The 10,284-nt window shown below is 43.6% G+C and overlaps 1 protein-coding gene across 1 annotated transcript in view; it reads left to right on the plus strand.

The window, feature by feature from the left end:
* Positions 1 to 241: 241 nt before the first annotated feature.
* Positions 242 to 10,284, plus strand: part of fcho1 (FCH and mu domain containing endocytic adaptor 1) — a 253,690-nt gene continuing 243,647 nt past the window's right edge. Inside the window, exon 1 of the mRNA XM_084310518.1 lies at positions 242 to 334. The gene's annotated coding sequence lies outside the window, so the exon portion shown is untranslated. The remainder of the gene's footprint in view (positions 335 to 10,284) is intronic.

Genomic DNA, 10,284 nt, shown 5'->3' on the forward strand with positions numbered 1-10,284 from the left:
ATTCAGTATTATTTCAGTATGAGTATTTTCATCATTCTTTTGGGGGGGGGGGGGTGTAATCTTAGAATAATGATCCAATAGGATGACAGTATACCACGGGAGTCCCGCCTCTAAACGGTTGCTATGCCTACAACACTTTTTCTCCCTGAGTGAAGAGCACGCTAGCCAGTCAGGGTAGAGATGGGTGGGAGTTTGCGCGCACACTCTGAAAACTGCCTGGTGAAATTTTTACTACGATCCAAGCTCTCCGGGTGCAAGTTACGGTCGGAACAAGGCAGGTGAATGACTGAAGATGGACAATGTACTATAAAAGTTCTCAAAGAAAAACACCCAGGTAAAGATTCCTCATCTTGGTCCGCCTTCTACAGCATTAGTGTGGGTTTGAAAGCGGGTCGAGAAGCTGCTCTAATGTGCCGACTTGACCATGCATGACTCAATGTTGAATTCAAGCTGCCAGTCGCTTGTTAGACGCAGGGCAGACGTTTGTTTTGGCCACACAATGATGTTGTTTCATACATGGTGGGAGACTTGGTCAATGTTGTGGAAATAAACTTGTTTTAAGGAGACTTCAAATCGATACGACAGAAGATAATCTTTTACATTTTTTTTTATTTAGAATTAATCAAAACTTTTGTGAGTACTTTTATTTTCAAAGTAGCAAACCCAAACATCTGAATGTTGCATCAGAATCATTAATTTGCAAAGGGGTAGTACTGGGTAGTAGGGTATGTGCTGCAGTTTCTTCTGGCCTTTTCTATTATTATTATTTTGTTTAATTTTATATTAAATTTAAATATATATATTGTTTAAACATTGATCTGAATTGCTCTCAGATCAGACAATAACGATTTGTTTTTATCATGAACTCATGTTATACCGTCTCCTATTCAGAACTTTTAACGTATGTCTGATGATGTCTCAATTATTGATTGTGTACAGAGCTGGACAGGCTACTATGGGCCTGTATACAGTGGGGACTGGGGAGAGCTTTGTAAGCCTAAAAGGGGTATTCCACCAATTTCATTCAGTATTCAAATGTTTTAAGAAAGTCTTGTCTCTCAGTCACTGTCTATGGAGCAGCTCTTGCCTGCACATCTTGATGACATCACAAATCAAGAGTACTGGCGATCTTGTTTAACTAGCTCACAGATATTGATTTAACTGCTTGTAGGAATCACACTTATCCAGGAAGGTGTTGAGATTTCCCTCTACTCGCATTGTTTGTGTTTATTGTATTGACTGACTTTGGTACAAGAACCTTTACATCAACGATGACCTGACTGGTCTTTTAGAACAGCATGTGAGTAAAATTATATTTTTAACTGTTCGTTGAAGCACCCGGTGGCTCATTATGCTTGCTTTGTTTTTTAGTTACATTGATTGGGTTCTGAGAGTTGCAAATAGATTGGTCTATTTTCTATCGGGGAGTTATACAGCTAGATAGACTACCATACCTATGATCGATACAGGGAAAGGCACCTAAAAACATTTCAGACTGTGGCTTTAAATGTGATTGATCTCTGCAATACAGTATTTGGGGCGACAGTGGCTCAGAAGGTAGAGTGGATGGATTCCGGCTGTGTGTCCATACTGGTTGGATTCCGGCTGTGTGTCAAAGTGTCCTTGAGCAAGACGCTCTCGACGAGCAGATTGGCACCTTGCATGGTCGCCTCCGCCATCGGTGTGTGAATTTGTGAGTGAATGGGTGAATGTGTGAGGCATATGTTGTAAAGCACTTTGGATAAAAGCGCTATATAAATGCAGTCCATTTACCATGTCCATGATACTTGTGCAGTGGCTCTGGAGGTACATTAGAGCAGTCGTCTGGTACTTGGAAGGTTCCCGGTTTGATTCCGGCTCCTCCCAGCAGCTTGTTGAAGTGTCCTTGAGCAAGACACTTAACCCCTTAGCTGCTCCTGATGAGCAGGTTGGCACCTTGCATGGTTGCCTCCCTCTGCCATCTGCCTGTGTGGGTGAGTGAATGGGAATGCAACCAGTATTTTCCTGGGAGAGATGACAACCTCAGTCTGGGTAGGAAACAATGATAGTGTTGATTCTTGATGTTTCAAAGTTGTGTTAAAAATGACTGCAGTAAATATAATATCAGGTGCTGTTTTTTAAAAATGTTTACTGTTTCAAATCCACCCATCTTCCTAGGCCTGCGATGGAGGAATCACATTTGTTACATCTAAGCCTATACAACCTACATTTAAACTGCCACATTGGTTTTATTCAGTCACTCGTTCTCTCTCACTCTCACTCTCTTTCTCTCTGTCTCTCTGAGTAGCCAGATAGTGCTACTGAAAACTCTAGTGCTGCTGGTAAACAGTACACTCCCTGGTGTCTGGAGAACGCCTTGCTACTGCCAGGCCTGAGAAAGAGAAGTCGGGGAGAGTGGGATGGGAGGGAGTCAGGGAGAGATGGGAGGGAGAGGAGCGAGGGAGGGAGGGAGGGAGGGAGGGAGGGAGGGAGGGAGGGAGGGAGAGGAGACCGGAGAGAGAAGAGGGAGCGAGAGGAGACGAGGAGGAGGAGGAGGAGGAGGAAAGAGGGAGGGAGGGAGACAAGGGAGGGAGAGGAGGCAGGGGAAGGAGGAGGAGGGAGAGAGAGAGGAGGTTTCGCTATCACTCTGATATCGCTCTTGTGAGGAGCAGCTTTCCTTGCCAGCTCTTTTTAATCTGGACGAGATGTGATTTTGGCAAAAGGCATTCGGCGCCGACACATTAGCTCTTCAACACAAGTGTGCATTTTCACTTGGCTGCAGACTGTATTCTGCAGTTTAGCTGTTAGAAATGTTGCGTCTTGTTAATATTTCCTGTTTGGTTGCTAACTTCTGCTATTAGCCAGTTATAGACTAGAAGATAAGCTAGATCTGCTGTAGACGTTTCAATTTGACAACATAAACACACAAAATCTACTCACGTTTACTTCCTGTTGCAGTGCTCATATCAATACCTGACTGGAAATAACCATGGTTTCAAGCTGTTCCCTAGTAGCAACACAAATCCAATGAAACCGTCTATATAGGCCTATACGTTTAAAGACGGGTTAAAGGAACACATCGTGGGAGTCAGACAAGAGGATTGACATCAATTTCATATCTGTGCGTCAGTTGTTTTGGAGTTGTTTCCCTACTGCCTCCAGTCCTTGTGCTAAGCTAGGCTAGCATGCACCTGGAGCTCTCTCTAGGGCAACTGAACAAACACAACAAAACTGAATGGTCTGACTCTGGGGGAGATGGCAAAGTGTATTTCTCAAAATGTTGTAGTGTTTCTTTAAGGTTAGTTGGCATGATGGGGAATTAGCTTGGCTTTGTTTTGTTTTATCCTCCATAAAGCATCTTAACCCTTTCACTGCCACACAACAGCCGGTTAACCCTTTCACTGTGACAATACAGAAGGTTAGCCCTTTACTATCACACAACCGACGGCGATGCTCCATCATTAGCATCATTAGCTCCGCGGATGTAAAGGGTTAACCTTCTGTCGTGTGGCAGTGAAAGGGTTAATATTTCTCTGGAAGTCTTCACACAACAGACGGCGGGATTGCCATCCTGGGCACTGGTTGTTATTACAAATATCAGCCATGTTTGTATTCTACTCATTAATCTGGAGAGAATCCAGGATAACCTTTCCACTCGGTTAGGCACTGTCAGACACTGACGCTGACAGTCCAAGAATGGATATCACTCCTGTTATAGGGGTGAGTTGAGTTGAAAGGGAAATACTACAGAATTATATTTACTATAAAAATATGAAATCTTAATATATTGCAGTGTTAGTATTGCAATATATTGAATTGTGACCCCATGTATGCCAATACACACAGCCCTGAGCCCTATGCTAAAAAGTGTAAATGACAGTCCCAGTAGTATCACTTGAATAGTATGCTGCCAGCCAGTCAGACCACAGCTGTTTCTGAAGGACACGCAGCTTGCAGCCACACGTGTTGGAGATGACACTGAGCAGAAAGACGTTCTACTGGAGGTTTTATTCCCCCAAATATTATTTGATGAATGAATGAATGATCATTGTATTTATAGCGCTTTTTTCTAGACAGACTCAAAGCGCTTTTTTCAATGTAGGGTGGGAATTGCCTCCTTCACCACCACTGTGTAGCACTGTCTAGCACCCAACCTTGGGCTACGCAGACTCAATGGCTGTCATACACTGGCACCAGGCACACATCACACTACACAATGGCTGAAAGGCTCAGGAGACAGGGATTGATATCAGCCAATTAAGGGGGGGGAGGGATGATTAGGTGGCCTTGATGTCAGAGACCTGATTAGGCATTTGGCCAGGAACGTCAGGGAACCCCCTACTCTTTGTGATAGGTACCCTGGGTTCTTTAACCACCGAATTCAGTCAGAACCTCGGTTTAATGTTTAATCCTCATCACCATAACAGGGCCATTGTTACAGCCAAGTCCAGAGGACAGAGTGCTCCCTGCTGGGCAACAACCCCACTTTCCGACAACGGCCTTGACCGGGGCCCGAACTGGTGATCTTCCGATCAGGAGTCCGGAGCTCTACCCATGTAGCCACACTGCCAGACATTATTTCCACTTTAGTTGATCATATGTGATGGAGAGAGATGTGAAGGATGGGAGAGAGAGAGGAGGGGGTGGGTGGGGGCTAACTGAGAGAGATTCAGGTAATGCTATCAGGGTGTTGGGTTTTGTGTCGTGGCGGGTTAGCAAGCTGAAGAGTTTATGACAGCATTTACCCCTTTGGCTCAGGGGTAGAGCGGGTCGTCCAATGATCGAAGGGTTGGTGGTTCGAATCCCACTCAAGCCCATGTCCATCCCGTTGCCGTTGTGTCCTTGGGCAAGACACTTAACCTACTTGCCTCGTATGAATGTGTATGCATGTGAATGAATGTTGGTGGTGGTCGGAGGGGCCGTAGGCGATGATTATTCGCCACGCTTCCGTGAGTCTGCCTCAGGGCAGCTCTGGCTGCAATTGTAGCTTACCACCACCGGTATGACTGTGTATGAACGAATAATGGACTCTGTAAGCACTCTGGGAGTCTGGGGTCACTGGGGTGTCATGAAGAGCGCTATATAAATCCAATCCATTATTATTATTATTATATTGGGAACGCAAAGAATGAGGCTGGAAGTCATTCAGAAGCCTCAAGCAAGGCAAAGGTATTACTGGAATGGAATCCATTTAGACTAGGAAACAACTTATCTTAACAACATGGTTAAGGATGTGAGGGCTTTTTACGTTCCTAACCTAATTTCCCCCAGTGAGTAAACGTAAATCCTACTAAAGTCCTGTTTGACATTATCAACAACGTTGTCACTCCTGTACTTCCTGATGTGCAGTAGATTACTAGTCTTTGCAGTAAATCTCTTTTTCTTTGTGGATAAGATTAGGGATATATATAGAGAATTAGACAATCATATATATAATCTGCATTATATTGGCCATCAGCCACCCTGCTCTTGAAATATCAAGTTTTTATTTTATTTTATTCTGAAGAACTTTGTGACCTTGCTCTCAATAAAGAAAGAAACTTTACTTCCTACACCACACACACACACACACACACACACACACACACACATACACACACACACGCCTGATGCAATTATAGCCCATTTTAAGTCCTCCAGGCATTCATGTAAGCCCCCTGAAAGAGAGAGAGGGGTTCCTACTTTGCATTTAGATTTGAATTGACTAGATGTCTTTTGCAGAGTGGACCTCCCCAGTGAAGAGAGGACATCTTCATGATGAACACGGCAAATAAGTTCTCTGGCACACAAATACACACGCACACAAATACATGCACAAGTTATACACAAAACACTCTTAAATCGATAGGCACTGTCCAGACACACACACACGCCTTGCAGTCATGCACATTGTTACTTCACTGTTAACTCTTCTGTATTGGGTTCCATCACATTACTTATAGTTAACACCTCCCCTCTGCTGCCCTCTCCTCTTCTCCCTCATCTCCTCCTCCTCCTATCCTCCTCCTCCAGGGCAGGAAACTAACTTTTTCTTGTGGATTCATAAATGGACATTTTATGAATTTTATGAAAATTTGTATTATTCTACCAGCCATACTGAATTTTAGAATACATATGAGTCTGGTTCTTTACCTGCAAAAGTGTCTAGTAGGGTTGGGTAGATACCTACCTAGTACTGAGTGGCATCAGTTCCAACATGGCGGGTACAACCTGGAGTCCTGGACTCAATCACTATGCAGCACTGGAAGGAGGCACCGAAATCACGGCGATCCCGATCCAGGGAGAGCCAAGAAATACATCCTCTGAACGGCTAGAGGAGTTTCTTTTAATGTTTTGCTAGCAGTTACAATGGCTACAATGCACTTGTACTGTAAGCAGTGTGGTTGGCAGCAGCCATGTTGGCTCTGAGACGCTTTAGCCCTGGTTGGGGCAGAGCCTAACGGAAGGAGAGATGCAACTATGGTGCCTGTGGCTGTGATGCCATTCTGTTTACATTGGTGATTTAATGTTTGCATATTATTTATAAATATATATTCAAAAGTATAGATTCAGGAATTGTTTTAAGTCTCAGTTTTGGCCCTGGAATCAAAAGAAATTCAAACTATAAAATGCAGCGGCTTGGTGGCGCAGCAGAGATTGCGCTTGTCACCAATGCGAGAGACTCCGGTCTCGAATCTGGGTGTCAGCATTGCCTCCGGCTTGGGCCAGCCGTCATACTAACTCGTTTGGCTGAGTTAGCGGGAGGGAAGTCGATGGGGTGGTAATCTGGCGTTGTGGACAGCGACTCCTACAGGTCAGGTCAGGGCGCCTGCACGGCAAAAGACAGGAAGTGGTGAAGGCAGTGTGACCTCCCACGCGTTACACTTCACCAATGACAGGGCTGTACACTGCGATGATCTCGTCGCAAATTGCCCCTTAATTTGGCCGTTGCGATTGAAATATTATATCTGGTAGCAACGTTGCGAGTAGAGATTTCAACCCTTCATTCGCATTTCACTCCTAAATTAATCCATACAAATTGGATAATTTTTTTTAAACAGTAGCCTACAACCAAGGCTGTACAGTGCGACACAATGTCGTGGTGCTATGAAAGAATCTGTCGGCAATGAATGAACTTACTGCGATAGCCTGAGTGAAAAAAAGATTTTCGTGGAGTGAATCTGGGTCACGCTATATACTTGGTACTTGTAGTCTATCGTGCGATTAAAGACCATGTCCCTGTCTGCGTAGTCTATACATCCAACACCAAATCCCATAATTCCTAGCGAAACGAAACTGAATGTGGCCGCTTCCTTTAAATAATAATATGGCTCTTGCTCCGCAAGAACAACGGAGTGGATAATGGATATCAGTCCATTTTATGACAACCACGTCCGATGTGGAGAGAGGATAAGATGATGATGATTGACGTGATGATTGATTGACGGGGACACGGAAACTTCTAACGTTCAGGATCAGCCATGCATTACGTGAGTACCCCACTATTAGGACGTGAAATACTGTCTACTTAAATTGACACCACGGATCAATAAAGTATCAACCTATCTATCTAATAATGAGACAATATGCAAATAAGATAATACTAATAATTGTTGTTTCCCTCTATAAACGGCCCAACACATTGATCACTTTAGGCACACACTGAAACCAGTAACATCACAAATATGAAGCAGGTAATTACCCATACAAATAATAAACCTTTCATGGGGTTATTTACAATAATAATAATTAATTTGATTTCTAAAGTACTTTTCATTGTGAAACAAATGTATGCAGAGTTTCTTGTCCTCCTGATTAATGGTGTGTGTGTGTTGTGGTGATCTCATTCAAGGAGCACTACACAAGCGCGCGCACACACACACACAGTTTGTTGTTTTTGTTCTATTAGTGATTTACACACTTTCTCAGTTGGTTCATTATAAAAGATACAAACCTGAAAACAAACGCACTTAAATGTTAAATAAAAGGACCACAGTAATGAGGCAGGAGGAACATATTTTTTTAATAATGGTAAAATTGTTATTTAAAAATGTGCCCCTAAAAAATATTTTTTGCCCCTAAATTTCTCATTTAGGGGCAAGTGTGCCCCTAGTGAAAAAGCTTAGCGTACCGCCCTGAATGAGAGTCCGTGCTGTCAGGTGAAAAGAGAGCCGCTGGCTGTCTCCGCATGTGTTGGAGGAAGCATGTGGTAGACCTCAGGGCTCCCTTGACCGACCAGTAGGGGGCACATGCGCACAACGACCAGGTAGGGGAGGGGGGCATTGGCATAACGACTAAATTGGGATGGGAGGAAAAAGCACAGAAAATCAGGTGGAGAAAAAGAGAAAAAAAAAAAAAAAAAAAAAAAACTATAAAATGCAAACGCAAATATTTACTTTATGCTAACGAAAGAGGCAAAATACATTTGCAACCAGAAATTAACTTGGTTTGCGCTTCGCACTTGTCCATTGACCTAAAATTAAGGCAAATACATTTCCATGCTGGTGTGACTGCTGGCTTCTCTTCCCTTCCTTCCCCATTTCTCCATCTCCTCATCTCCTCCCATTCCTCATCCTCTCCTCCTCTTCCTCCTCATCTCTTCCCTTTCTCCTCCCCTTCCTCCTCATCTCCTCCCTTCCTCCTCCTCATCTCCTCCCCTTCCTTATCCACTCCTCCCCTTCCTCCTCATCTCCTCCTTTCCTTCCTCCTCATCTCCTCCCTTTCCTCCTCATCTCCTCCCCTCCCTCTCTTCTCCTCCCCTCCCTCCTCTCCCCTCTGTCTCCTCACCTGCCCTCCCTCCCTTCCTTTCCTCCTCTATACATTTACATTTTACATTTAGTCATTTAGCTGATGCTTTTATCCAAAGCGACTTACAAGTTCTGTACGACAAGTCATCAGGAAGGGTACAACTCTATCAGCTGAGTAACAATGTTCATCAAAGTGTTGCGTGTTACAGTGTAGGTTAGTTTATTAGGACAAGTGCATGACAGTAAGGTTAGTTAGGGTTAGATTTCTTTTTTTAATTATATATTTTTTTTAATTATTTCAGATAATGGTTGAAGAAGTGCGTCTTTAGTCGAAGGCGAAAGATTGGACGGGTTTCGGCTGTCCTAACTGGGGTGGGTAGTTCATTCCACCATTGTGGGGCAAGGACTGAGAATAGGCGACTTCTCTTTGATGACCCTCCCGGAGCTTGGATAGGAGTGAATTGAATTGATTGATTGAAAAGTTTATTAACAGATTGCAGAATGGGTACAGTACAGTACAAAGTAGGTCTGAGGCGGCCAGAAGATGCAGAGCGTAGGGGTCTTGAGGGTGTGTACTAGTTAGAGACCATTGACCGGAGGTAGGCGAGAGTGGTTCCCTTTGCTGCACGGGCTGGGTGATATCATGATATCGATATCGATAACTATATCATATCACTCAATATCTATAATTATCGATATTGTTATAAGTATTAAAAAAAAACATTAAATTTTTTTTTTAACAACAGATGTATGTTTATTTTGCAGCAATTCTTTGTCGTTGCCGGCCGCCATCTTTAGTGTTACAACCCCTCACACTCCAGTTCTCAGGCTGCAGCTGGTTTGAAAGCGAAAGTAAACAGGCTTCTCTGCTGGCTGTGGCTAGGGGAGTTGAATAGTTCTGGCTCTGCTAGTTTCTTTTCTATCTTTTGGCACTTTTTTGGTGGAGATTAGCTCTGCTAGCAGTAGCACACATAGCCTACTGTGTACAGACGGTTTCAAACTGTATTTTAAATTAGAAAGCAAACAAAATAAATGGACAAGAGAAAAATAAATCTCAATTTGGTCAGTATTGTCATTTGGACAAGCAAAGCCATTACTTTAAGTTGCAGGCAAGAAAGACAAGTCTGTCCACTGTCTCTGGTTTTAAAACTGCACTGTTGCAGGGCACAAAAAAAGAAAAAATTTAAATAAATAAAGATATTTTTTTTATTGATATTTCTTTTAATTATCAATCGATGTCGATTATTAAAATATATCGCGATAATTATCGTTATTGTTTTATCGCCCAGCCCTACTTCTGCTTCACTACTCTTCCTGCCTTCTCTTCTCACCCCTTTTGCAGCTTTCACCTCCAAACCCTTCTCTCATCTTCTCATCTTCTCTCTCTCTCTCCCTCCCTCTCTCTCTCCTCACGGCTCCCCCACAGTGCATGGTAGGGTGCCCATGATGAGTGTTAATTATAGATGGGTGACCCCCTGCTATGTAGGCTAGGGTGCCGCAGGCCCTGCCCTTCTCATTGCCAAGCAGGACAGTGCTGCAAGGCAGCAGCCACAAGGTGGGGCCTGCAGTAGTCCTCCAC

This window comes from Notolepis coatsorum (genome assembly GCF_963971535.1).
Source record: "Notolepis coatsorum genome assembly, chromosome: 3".
Taxonomy (NCBI): Eukaryota; Metazoa; Chordata; class Actinopteri; order Aulopiformes; family Paralepididae; genus Notolepis; species Notolepis coatsorum.